The sequence below is a fragment of the Phacochoerus africanus genome, chromosome 16 (assembly GCF_016906955.1).
Source record: "Phacochoerus africanus isolate WHEZ1 chromosome 16, ROS_Pafr_v1, whole genome shotgun sequence".
Lineage (NCBI taxonomy): Eukaryota > Metazoa > Chordata > Mammalia > Artiodactyla > Suidae > Phacochoerus > Phacochoerus africanus.
In genome coordinates this window covers 32716792-32727000 of record NC_062559.1, presented here as the reverse complement: position 1 = coordinate 32727000, position 10209 = coordinate 32716792, and positions in this window count along the sequence as shown.

Below are 10209 nucleotides of genomic sequence, written 5' to 3'. Positions count from 1 at the left end.
TGAAAAATTGAAAAGGACTCAAGAGATGATGGTTATACTGGTAACTGAGTCAGGGCAAACTACCATCATGTGATAAAAAGCAGAAGAAGATAATTTAAGAAACAATGATTTCCTTTATGCCTTGTGAGCAGCTGGTTAAAACTCAAATGATTTTTTTTTTAACATAACGGGGTTCTGAGGAAGCTTGTTAATAATGCATAACTGAAAAACATTTACCCAACATATAGAGAGCTGACAAAACTTGAAATATATCTACCTGATAAACATCAAGTTTCAAAGTCTCTAAGCACTTTCTGTGCAGCAGGGGGTTGTACCCATTACTTGAAAGGATGACCTGTTAATGGGATCTAGTGGTATTGGCATCTGACATACAACCTAGAGATAAAATTGAGTGAAGTGGATAACCTTTCAAAATGAATACCAGAAGAGGAAAAAAGATATTATTGATTGAATAATGTCAATATTCTTCTGTCTAGGGGATCTTCCTTGCTATGTCTTAGTAACTATTTCTGAAAACAGCTGATGAGATTGACCTCAAGTATCTTCCATGCTAATACTCACCTCTGTGAGGTGCATGTGTGTATGTGTGTGTGTTTAAACCAGAATTTAATTTCCATATCCTATGGGCTTTTAAAGTCTGTCTCCATAGTGATGGCCAATGAGAGGAGAAGATTTCACAGGTTTCTTTCTCAGTATATGTGGCGCAGTCATCTCTTTTTATGTCCTTCTGCTTGTTCCCTATACACCATTACTGGCTGCCTCCATGGCAACAGCCAATGAGCTCTGGCACATACATCAATACACCCTCTGTGTATGCTCTTCTGAGTGTGCCCTTGTGCACTCAGTGGTATCATAAAGTATCTGAGAGCCATACATGTCCAGTCAGTCGGTTTGTGTCCCTGGCAACCTCCTTTCCCTTCCACACCTTCAGGATAGCACCAATTACACTTGTCTCAAGAATGGTACCTGATAAGAAAGTCTTATGAAAATAAATCCTTTTTAAAAAAGTTAAAAAAGAAAAAAAGAATGGTACCTGTTAAGTTGTCCATCTGCATCTCATATACATTAATCTTCTCTGACCTAGGTTCCATGGGTATAATTTGTTAATATATTTAAAGATGGAAGTTTATGAGCTGCATATCTTTGGGAGAGGCCTACCTTAAAAATGTTGTCTCTATATGGGATAGCTGTTTAAGCCTAACAATAGTTTCACATAAAAGGAAATGAGGACCTGCTATAAAGCACAGGGAAGTCTACCCAATATTCTGTGATAATCTATACAGGAAAAGAATCTGAAAAAGAATGGATGTGTGTATATGTGTAACCAAATCACTTGGTTGTACAGCAGCAATTATCACAAAATTATAAATCACCTATACTTCAATAAAACTTAAAAAAAGGACAATATTCTCTTAATACATTTTGGTCTTTTATACTTTTTCTTACTAGAATTTAAAACACTTTAGCTTGGATTTTTATTGTTTTATAAACAATTATTTGAGTTTCTTCTATGTGGTATTTTATTTTACAAGGAAACATTAAATCTGTCTTCAAGAAGCTTGATTGGGAATTCCTATTGTGTCTCAGTGGGTTAAGAACCAGGCTAATATCCATGAAGATGTGGTTCATCCCTGGCCTTGCTCAGGGGGTTAAAGGATTCAGTGCTGCCCATGAACTGCAGTGTAGGTCACAGACATGGATCAGATGTGGCATTGCTGTGGCTATGGTGTAGGCCAGCAGCTCCAGCTCTGATTTAATCCCTAGCCCAAGAACTTCCATCTGCCACAGGTGTGCCCTTAAAAATAAATAAATAAATAAAAATAAAAATAAATTAAGAAGCTTGATTGTTTGGACAATTTATCTACCATATCTACCTTGGTGAGATAAATGCCTAATGAAGAGGAGTTGATGGAGATCTCAAGGCATATGTGGATTTACCAGTTAACTGACTTATTAAAAAAATATGGCAGTGAATGCAGGTAACTGAAAGCATGTATTATTCTGAGAGACAGAAAAAAATAAAAATGAAAAACAATTTGATATAAAGCCAATTTTTGTGAAAATAAAATAATGTTATTAGTAGCATATTGAAAATTACTGCTACTCATCACCACACATATTTGGGAAATACAAAGCTAAAAGATATGGTTCTTTTGAATTGATCTAGATTATTCATGGACAAATAATTTGATGGCTACAATAATGATTACTAAATTTCCTTGTAGATAACAATTTAGATTGATGAATTTTATTTAGATCAAATGACATTAATCATAAATGTTTCCAAATTAAAAATATTTGACTCCAATAAAGTTATGAACCACAGGATAAAATGAACCCACATTATAATTAATTATTCTTTCAACTTATTTTAATTACTTTCTCAGACAAAATTTTTACTTGCTCTCCCTAAGCTCTATGATGAACTGTAGAAAGTACAAATTTACTCATTTGCTACCCTGGGCCTTGGATCCTAGTATAATTCTGTTATCAATTATCGCAGAGTAAAATACCTTCATAAATAAAGGCAATGCTACACATTCAAGGCACAAAAACATTTCTGAATATTCCTTAACTTCAAGCACAGGTTTAAAAAACTGCAAAAATGTAAAAGTGAAAGATTTTAATGTCTAAATATTACACTTAAATTTTTATTTTAGGTCAAAAGGGGCAAAAAATTAAGAAAACAGAAGTGCTGATTAATAGCTCAGGAGCATAAAGATAATATGTACATTTGAAACCTCATTGAGATTAAACCAAAGAGAAGACTACTCTAGTATTTATATATTTTTGTTATTTTGCTTATTTTTACCTTTCAGATTTCTTAATGATATATTTTAAATAAAATCTACTCTATTGTGTTATTGCAGGTGTAGTTCCTATTTCAAATCCTAAAGGCATCATTTGATCTGAATCAATATGAAATTTGGGAGCATAGTTCAGACTGTTTGAACTTGATTACATCTAGTTATTTTCATCATTTTGTGTTTTTTTTAATTAACAACAAATATTGCAATTGCAATAAGATCTTTCAAACCCGTGATCAAATGACAATAGGACTCCTTGTAGGGAAATACTCCAAAGAAAGCATTCACATAAAAGATAAGGACCTATTGAATTGGTTGTCACCCACTGTAAGGAAAAGCTGACACTTGCTCTTTACTGACTGGACCCTCAGCTTTGCATGGGGATCTTTCTTGAATGAAGGGTTGTCATTATTTTTCTCTCTAGGCAAGAGACACAAGCTGAAGATCTAGAAGACAGGGTTAAGACTAAGAGATCATGGTCAAGAGAAAGTCCTAGGGAACAGAGGTCCAATAACCACTTAGAAGCCAACAATCACAGATCAGGAAACCCAGTCATAAGAACATCAGAAAGTTGTGATTTTCCCATGTATTTTGGTTTCATCATCCCTTTAAACCAGAAGCCTACATGTTTGTCTTTGGGGACAGCAAGAAAGCTTGGAGATGTAGAAACTGTCATAGCACTATTCCATCCGAAGTGCTTATTAAGCGATACTTTGGGAGCCAGGTGGTTTGAAAAATTTCCGATGTTTTTTAAAAGCAACTTCATATTTCTTTTTTTTTTTGTCTTTTTTTGCCATTTCTTGGACTGCTCCCTTGGCACATGGAGGTTCCCAGGCTAGGGGTCGGTTGAATCAGAGCTGCAGCCGCCGGCCTATGCCACAGCCACAGCAAAGCGGGATCTGAGCCACATCTGCAACCTGCACCACAGCTCATGGCAACGCTGGATCCTTAACCCACTGAGCAAGGCCGGGATCGAACCCACAACCTAATGGTTCCTAGTCGGATTCGTTAACCACTGAGCCACGATGGGAACTCCAAAAAGCAACTTCATATTTCTCACTCATAACTCTGTTTCAGCAATTCCTCACATGCCTCCCAATTTTCTCTCATTTTATTTACCTCTTCCTGCAGTATGAAATTACCAGTGATAAAACATTTGCAGTCATTCTTTGGTTTTCTTTGCTAAGTGTCATTTTATGTAATTGTTCAGTGTCAGCTTCTCTCACCTACTCTGTCTTACGTGCAGGTGTTAGGGTCTATCTCAATTTTATGTAGGATAACAAACTGTCAGGTAATTTTTTTAGTGTTAAAAATTATTCTTTGCTTATTGCAAAGTTTTTAATCATGTATCCCTATTTATTCCTGTTTGCTTCCTTTAACTATGCAAGACCAGAAATCTTTTAATGTGTATGCCCATGCTATAGTTAGGCAAACAATTAGAAAGTCACTTCCAGTACTGAATTTCACTTGGTTAACAGAGAATACAATTTCTTTTCCTTTTTTTTTTTTTTTTTTTCTCGGTCTTTTTAGGGCCATGCCTGCGTCATGTGAAAGTTCCCAGGCTAGGGGTTCAATCCGAGCTGTTGCTGCTGGCCTATTCCACAGCCACAGCAACGCCAGATCCAAGCCGCATCTGAGAACTACACCACAGCTTATGGCAATGCCGGATCTTTAACCCACTGAGTGAGGCCAGGAATTGAACCCGCAACCTCATGGTTCCCAGTCACATTCGTTTCCTCTGCGCCACACTGGGAACTCTTTTTTTTTTTTTTTTTGTCTTTTGTTGTTGTTGTTGTTGTTGTTGTTGTTGTTGCTATTTCTTGGGCCGCTCCCGCGGCATATGGAGGTTCCCAGGCTAGGGGTCAAATCGGAGCTGTAGCCACCAGCCTACGCCAGAGCCACAGCAATGGGGGATCCGAGCCGCGTCTGCAACCTACACCACAGCTCACGGCAACGCCGGATCGTTAACCCACTGAGCAAGGGCAGGGACCGAACCCGCAACCTCATGGTTCCCAGTCGGATTCGTTAACCACTGCGCCACGACGGGAACTCCCTCTTTTTTTTTTTTTAAGTTTTCACAGTGATAATTTAATGTCATTGACTCATAAATAAATTACATATTTTGTGCATTATAATCATCATAGAATCATTGTTATTATTAAGAAACCTTTATATTTCCCCATTTACAAGCTGAAATGCCCTCAAAAGGATCATGAAAGTAAAGATAGCCCTTTCCTGCAACCTCATTTCCTTCCTTCCAGTGTCAACTCCAAGTAACCACAGTATGAGTTCCTAAAGTGCCACAAAAGTTAATTTGATACTTCCAATATTAATGATCAAGTTTATTGAGGTCTTACTACATGTTAGGCTGTGTCCTAAGCACTTTATATGAATTTATTCAATTTATCCAACCCTAGAAAGCTGGTACTTATTACCCCAACTTTATAAAAGGAAAGAGGCACAGAGAGGTTAAGTAACTTTTTCACAGTCATACAGTTAGTGAGGGGAAGTGCTGAGGTTTTGAATCTGAACAAGCTGGCTCTTGGATAACTATTATTATGCAATTCCATGATCTTCACACGTTTTTATGTTCCTCCATTAGGGGGCTCCAGTTATAATCCTCCCATCACCTGAATATGCTAGAAGGACAGTGAAATTTCCAAATAATAGCATTAATTAGATTATAAAAATTGAGGTTAGGATCAGAAAGTCTACAAGGAAAAGCAATGTGTTCTCAAAAGAAGGTGCATATACTCCATTTTTCCCCAAGTCCTCTGATTTTGTTTTCATAAAAGCCTTTGCCTGTGAAAATGCTTTTACTAGTTTTGCTTCAGCAGGATGCTTGTGTTCTTTCATGCATTCATACAGAGAGGAAGAAAGGTGAAATATCTGGGAAAGCGGAAATATGAGGGAGGTTATTGTAAATTGGTGGTCAAAATTGTCTAATGATTTTTGAAATCTATTTTTAAAAGCTGTGATTATTTAGGCCCCATGGCCTATATATAATAGGCCAATATGTCCTAGCTACTCCTAGGATACCTGGTATTGAATCAAGTGCTCCAAACAGTTTATGCGTTATCACACTTAGCTTCCCGGTTCTCCTTAAAAGTATTAGATGTCCTCAATTGAGGAACAAAATAATGTTGGGAAACCAAGAAAACTCCTCTAGTGAATGTCAGTCTTTCATTTAGCTCACTTTATCAACCATTTTTGATGGTGTGTAAAGTGAGTTCTCTATCCCTGGCTGTCCTGCTTGAATTTCACGGTCACAGTTTTATAAGGCACCGCCAGCTCTGCTCCTGGATAGCTTACTTTGTCTTTGGAATACACAGAAGGCTCATTTCAGAATCGCTGAGTCGTTTCAGGCCTATGTTCTGAAGACCTTTCAAACCTTGCAAGGAAGCACAATGTGTATCTTTGGCAGAGGTGAATTATCTCAGGCCAGGCTGGAGAGAAGACTTTGCTGGAACCTCCCCATACCCTAGACTGTATACATATATGCGCTTTTTAGGGCTGCACCCGTGGCATATGGACGTTCCCAGGCTAGGGGTCAAACCAGAGCTATAGCTGCTGGCCTATACCACGGCCACAGTATCGCCAGATCCAAGCTGCATCTGGAACCTATACCACAGCTCACAGCAACACCAGATCCTTAACCCACAGAGCGAGGCCAGGGATTGAACCTGCAGCAGAAATAAATCCAACTAGTTTTTTCTTGTTTACCAAAGTTTTTTCTTGTTTACCAAATGCTTATGTATTGTAAAATAGCATGATAATAATAACAGGAAAAAAATTAGATTGTCACCACCCTATCAAAAATTCTTTTTATTTGTCACACATGTAAATATTTTATATTTTCATGTGGAGTATTGCAGGGCCCTAGGAGAAAGCCTCTATTTTATCTTACACCTATATCACTTAACTTTCCCTGAAAAAAATAGAGCTAATTCCAATAATGACAAGTGGGTATTTTCCCAAGGGTTTAACGGGGAATTGAGGAAGAGGACTCAGAGAGCACAGCATATAAGAGAAACTTAGTATCATTTCACATCAGACTTCTCCATCTTCTCCCCCAACTCCACTGTTCCTCTGTCCTGCCCAGTGTCTCCATCTCTTCTACCCCCACCCCCTCCCATCCCTTTAGAGTCCCCTCAGCTAGCCCTGGCGATTCAGCTCTTCTTAGCTTTCACTTACATCTTGCCAAAATCATCAGGCAGCTATTATATTTCAGGTGTGCCCTGCTGGGGTGTAATTTCATCCTCCCCATGTAGATTTTATACCTATCTTACTCTGTTCAGGCGACTATTTAAAAAATATCATAAACCCAGTGCCTTATAATAACAGAAATTCATTTCTTACAGTTCTGGAGACTGGAAAGTCCAAGATCAAAGCAGATTTGGTGTCTGGTAAAGGCCTGCTTCCTGGACTTCATAGCCTTCTCTCTGTAACCTCACATGGGGGAGGGAGCAAGGAAGCTATCTGTGGTCTGTTTTGTAACAGCACTAATTCCCTTCAGGAGGGCTCCATCCTTATGACCTAATCACCTCCCAAAGGCCCCACTTCCAAATACCACCACATTGGGGATTAGGTTTCAACAGATGAATATTGGGGGGACAGAAACATCTCGTCTATAGAAGTATCATTGACACAATGTATTTCTCTCCAGCAGGGTTCAATGAGCTATTTTTCAAACCTCTTCCTGGGAAGTGGGCAAATGATTGTGTGTTTAGGCTGTGGGTTTAGATGGTGAGTCTTTGGGATACAGGCATGGAGGAGGGAGTTTCAGCTGAAGTCTATTTAAGCCATTATATGTAACTCACGTGTGGTACTAATACTTGCTTTAGTAGTTGAAGCAAAATAGAAGACGAGGAAAGAAGAGAAGAAGGTGAAGGGAACGTAAAGAATCTATCTTTTTCTCATTGAGTGCTTTTTTCAGCAGTCCAGTTTTTCTCGGTATCCACTAACTTCCATTATGACCTATCTTGTTTTTCATGACTTCTAGGGCCCTTTTGTAACAAGTCCTCTTCAGTTCAACATCCAGGTCTCCCTTCGGCAATTCCTCTCTCTCATATGCTTTTCTCTCATCAGCAAGCCTGATTTCACCTGGCTGTTATGAGGAGCTATGATTAAACTAACATTTACCCATAGCACTTTACTCTTTCAAGAAGTATTTGTATTTTAAAGAGAGAGGTAAACCAGAGGATAATCTTTTTGGTAGAATTCTATAGTGCAATTCTATGGTTAACAACTGAAGTGCCAAAAACCCAAACAAATCAGGAAGTATTTGTGCATATTTAAGCAAGAAGTTCGCTTTGGGAATCTGGATTCAGGGTCTAGTCATTCTTTTCACAACTTCTTCCCTTACTCTTCTGAATGTAAGGGTTGTCTAAAAAAATCCACCTACCTGTACTTCTCCTTTTCTACATCCCACGCCACCTCACCAGGCAATAGTTTCTGGGACTTTTCTGTGGGGGTTTTCTGGTGTGTCCAGTTAGAGGGAGAAAAGGTAGAGATCGAGTTCAGGGGATGGAATTTAGGAATTATCAGTAAGTGCTGTTTCTCTAAGTTGGAAATTTTCTCAGCTGAGAAGCAACATAATTTGACATCTGGGCAGAAATTTCAGTAACACATTTTTAAAATTATAAAGGTAATATATGACCATTATAGCCAATTTAAGTTAGAAAAAATTTAAACAGAAAACATGGGATTTAAAAGTGATAATTCTCTTCTTTTCCCAGATCTATTTCCATCCTGCAGAGGCAACCCCTGTTAGCAATTTGGAGTATATCTTTCCATAGTTTTATCCATGCTCAGCTAATTTTGGCTCTGAACAATCCTGACATTTAGCTTTTCTAACATTCTCGTGAGCTATCTTGTACAAAAAGCTAGGTCAGATTTACATCTGGGCTATGGCACATAATATTTAATAAAGGACACGGTGCTATAGAAATGGACATTTTCCGTAACATTATTTTAGAAATCCAGTAATGAATACTGTATTTTTTAACCCATGTGATAGTTTATTATCTTCCACAAAATTGCTGCTTGCAAACACGGCTATACCAAAACTATTCATTTATATGTTCCTGTTTTGTTTTTATGTCATTTAAGCTCGAGGTCTTTCTTCATATCCCTTTTCTTTGTATTCTGATTATTTGGGGATACATTTAAAATGGAGAAGTGGAATACTGGTTGGAGCACAAGAACAACAAAAAAGACCCTCAAATTCGGAAGGTTTTCTATTCTTCTTTCTATATTGTTCAGTGGTCAACATTTCTGCCTCTTTGTCTATAGATGAGCATACATTCTTGGACAAATTTTCTATTTGGTGTACATTTTATTTTTTTTTAGGGCCACACCTGCAGCATAGGGAGGTTCCCAGGCTAGGGGTGGAAATGAAGCTGTAGCTGCTGGCCTATGCCACAGAAACAGCAACAGGTCTGAGTCACGTCTGCGACCTACACAACAGCTCACAGCAATGCCGGATCCTTAACCCACCAAGTGAGGCCAGGGATCGAACCTGTGTTCTCATGGATACTAGTCAGATTTATTTCCATTGAGCCATGATGGGAACTCCTTGGTGTATATTTTAAAATAATCTTTTAAGCCCTATATCTGTGATTGTCTTTCTTCCACTTTCTTTTCTCCAGATGGAATAGTTCAAGTAATCTTCATGCCAGTTCACTGTCATCTCCAATAATTGTTAATTTGTTTCAAATGCATCTGGATAAAGACTATTTTTTAAATATGGAATTTGCTTGAGAACAGAGGTCATCTTTTGCTTTTTTACTTACTTTTGAGGCTCTCTATCTTTAATAAAAAGCAAATTTACTTGAATTGTATTGATTGTGCAACTGTTCTACACTTGAGGTACTATGTTAAAAATCTAGTCCTGGCAGAAACCAGTGAAAATCAGTTACAAGAGAAGAATATTTAATGGCAATATTGAAAAGAAACTGTAAGCTCTGGGAGTGTTAGCATAGTTTAACCTGGGTGAGAGTTAGCCCTGAAATGCTGTTATCAAAAAAGAGAATGCATAAACGAGTCAATTACCTTTGCAAATTTGGCAACAATGTGTTGAATTTATTGTTATTTTATTATAAAGGGTTAAGTCAGCAGTATAATATAAAAGTGGAGAAATTAAAGCCTGTGTAGTGGCAGCGCTGTATTTTAAAACCAGAGGTAAATGAACTCTGCAGGAGAACCAGGCATATTTGGAGACAATGGTAACATTGAGCGGGAAACACTTTATCATGAATCTTAATTATACTTGTGTAAAATCTTTACTGTACTCTAAATTTTTTGTTGGGATCCAGGCCTTAAAAGCAATACACCTGGGAGTTCCCACTGCGGCTCAGTGGTAATGAACCTGAGTAGTGTCCACGAGGACTCGGATTTGATC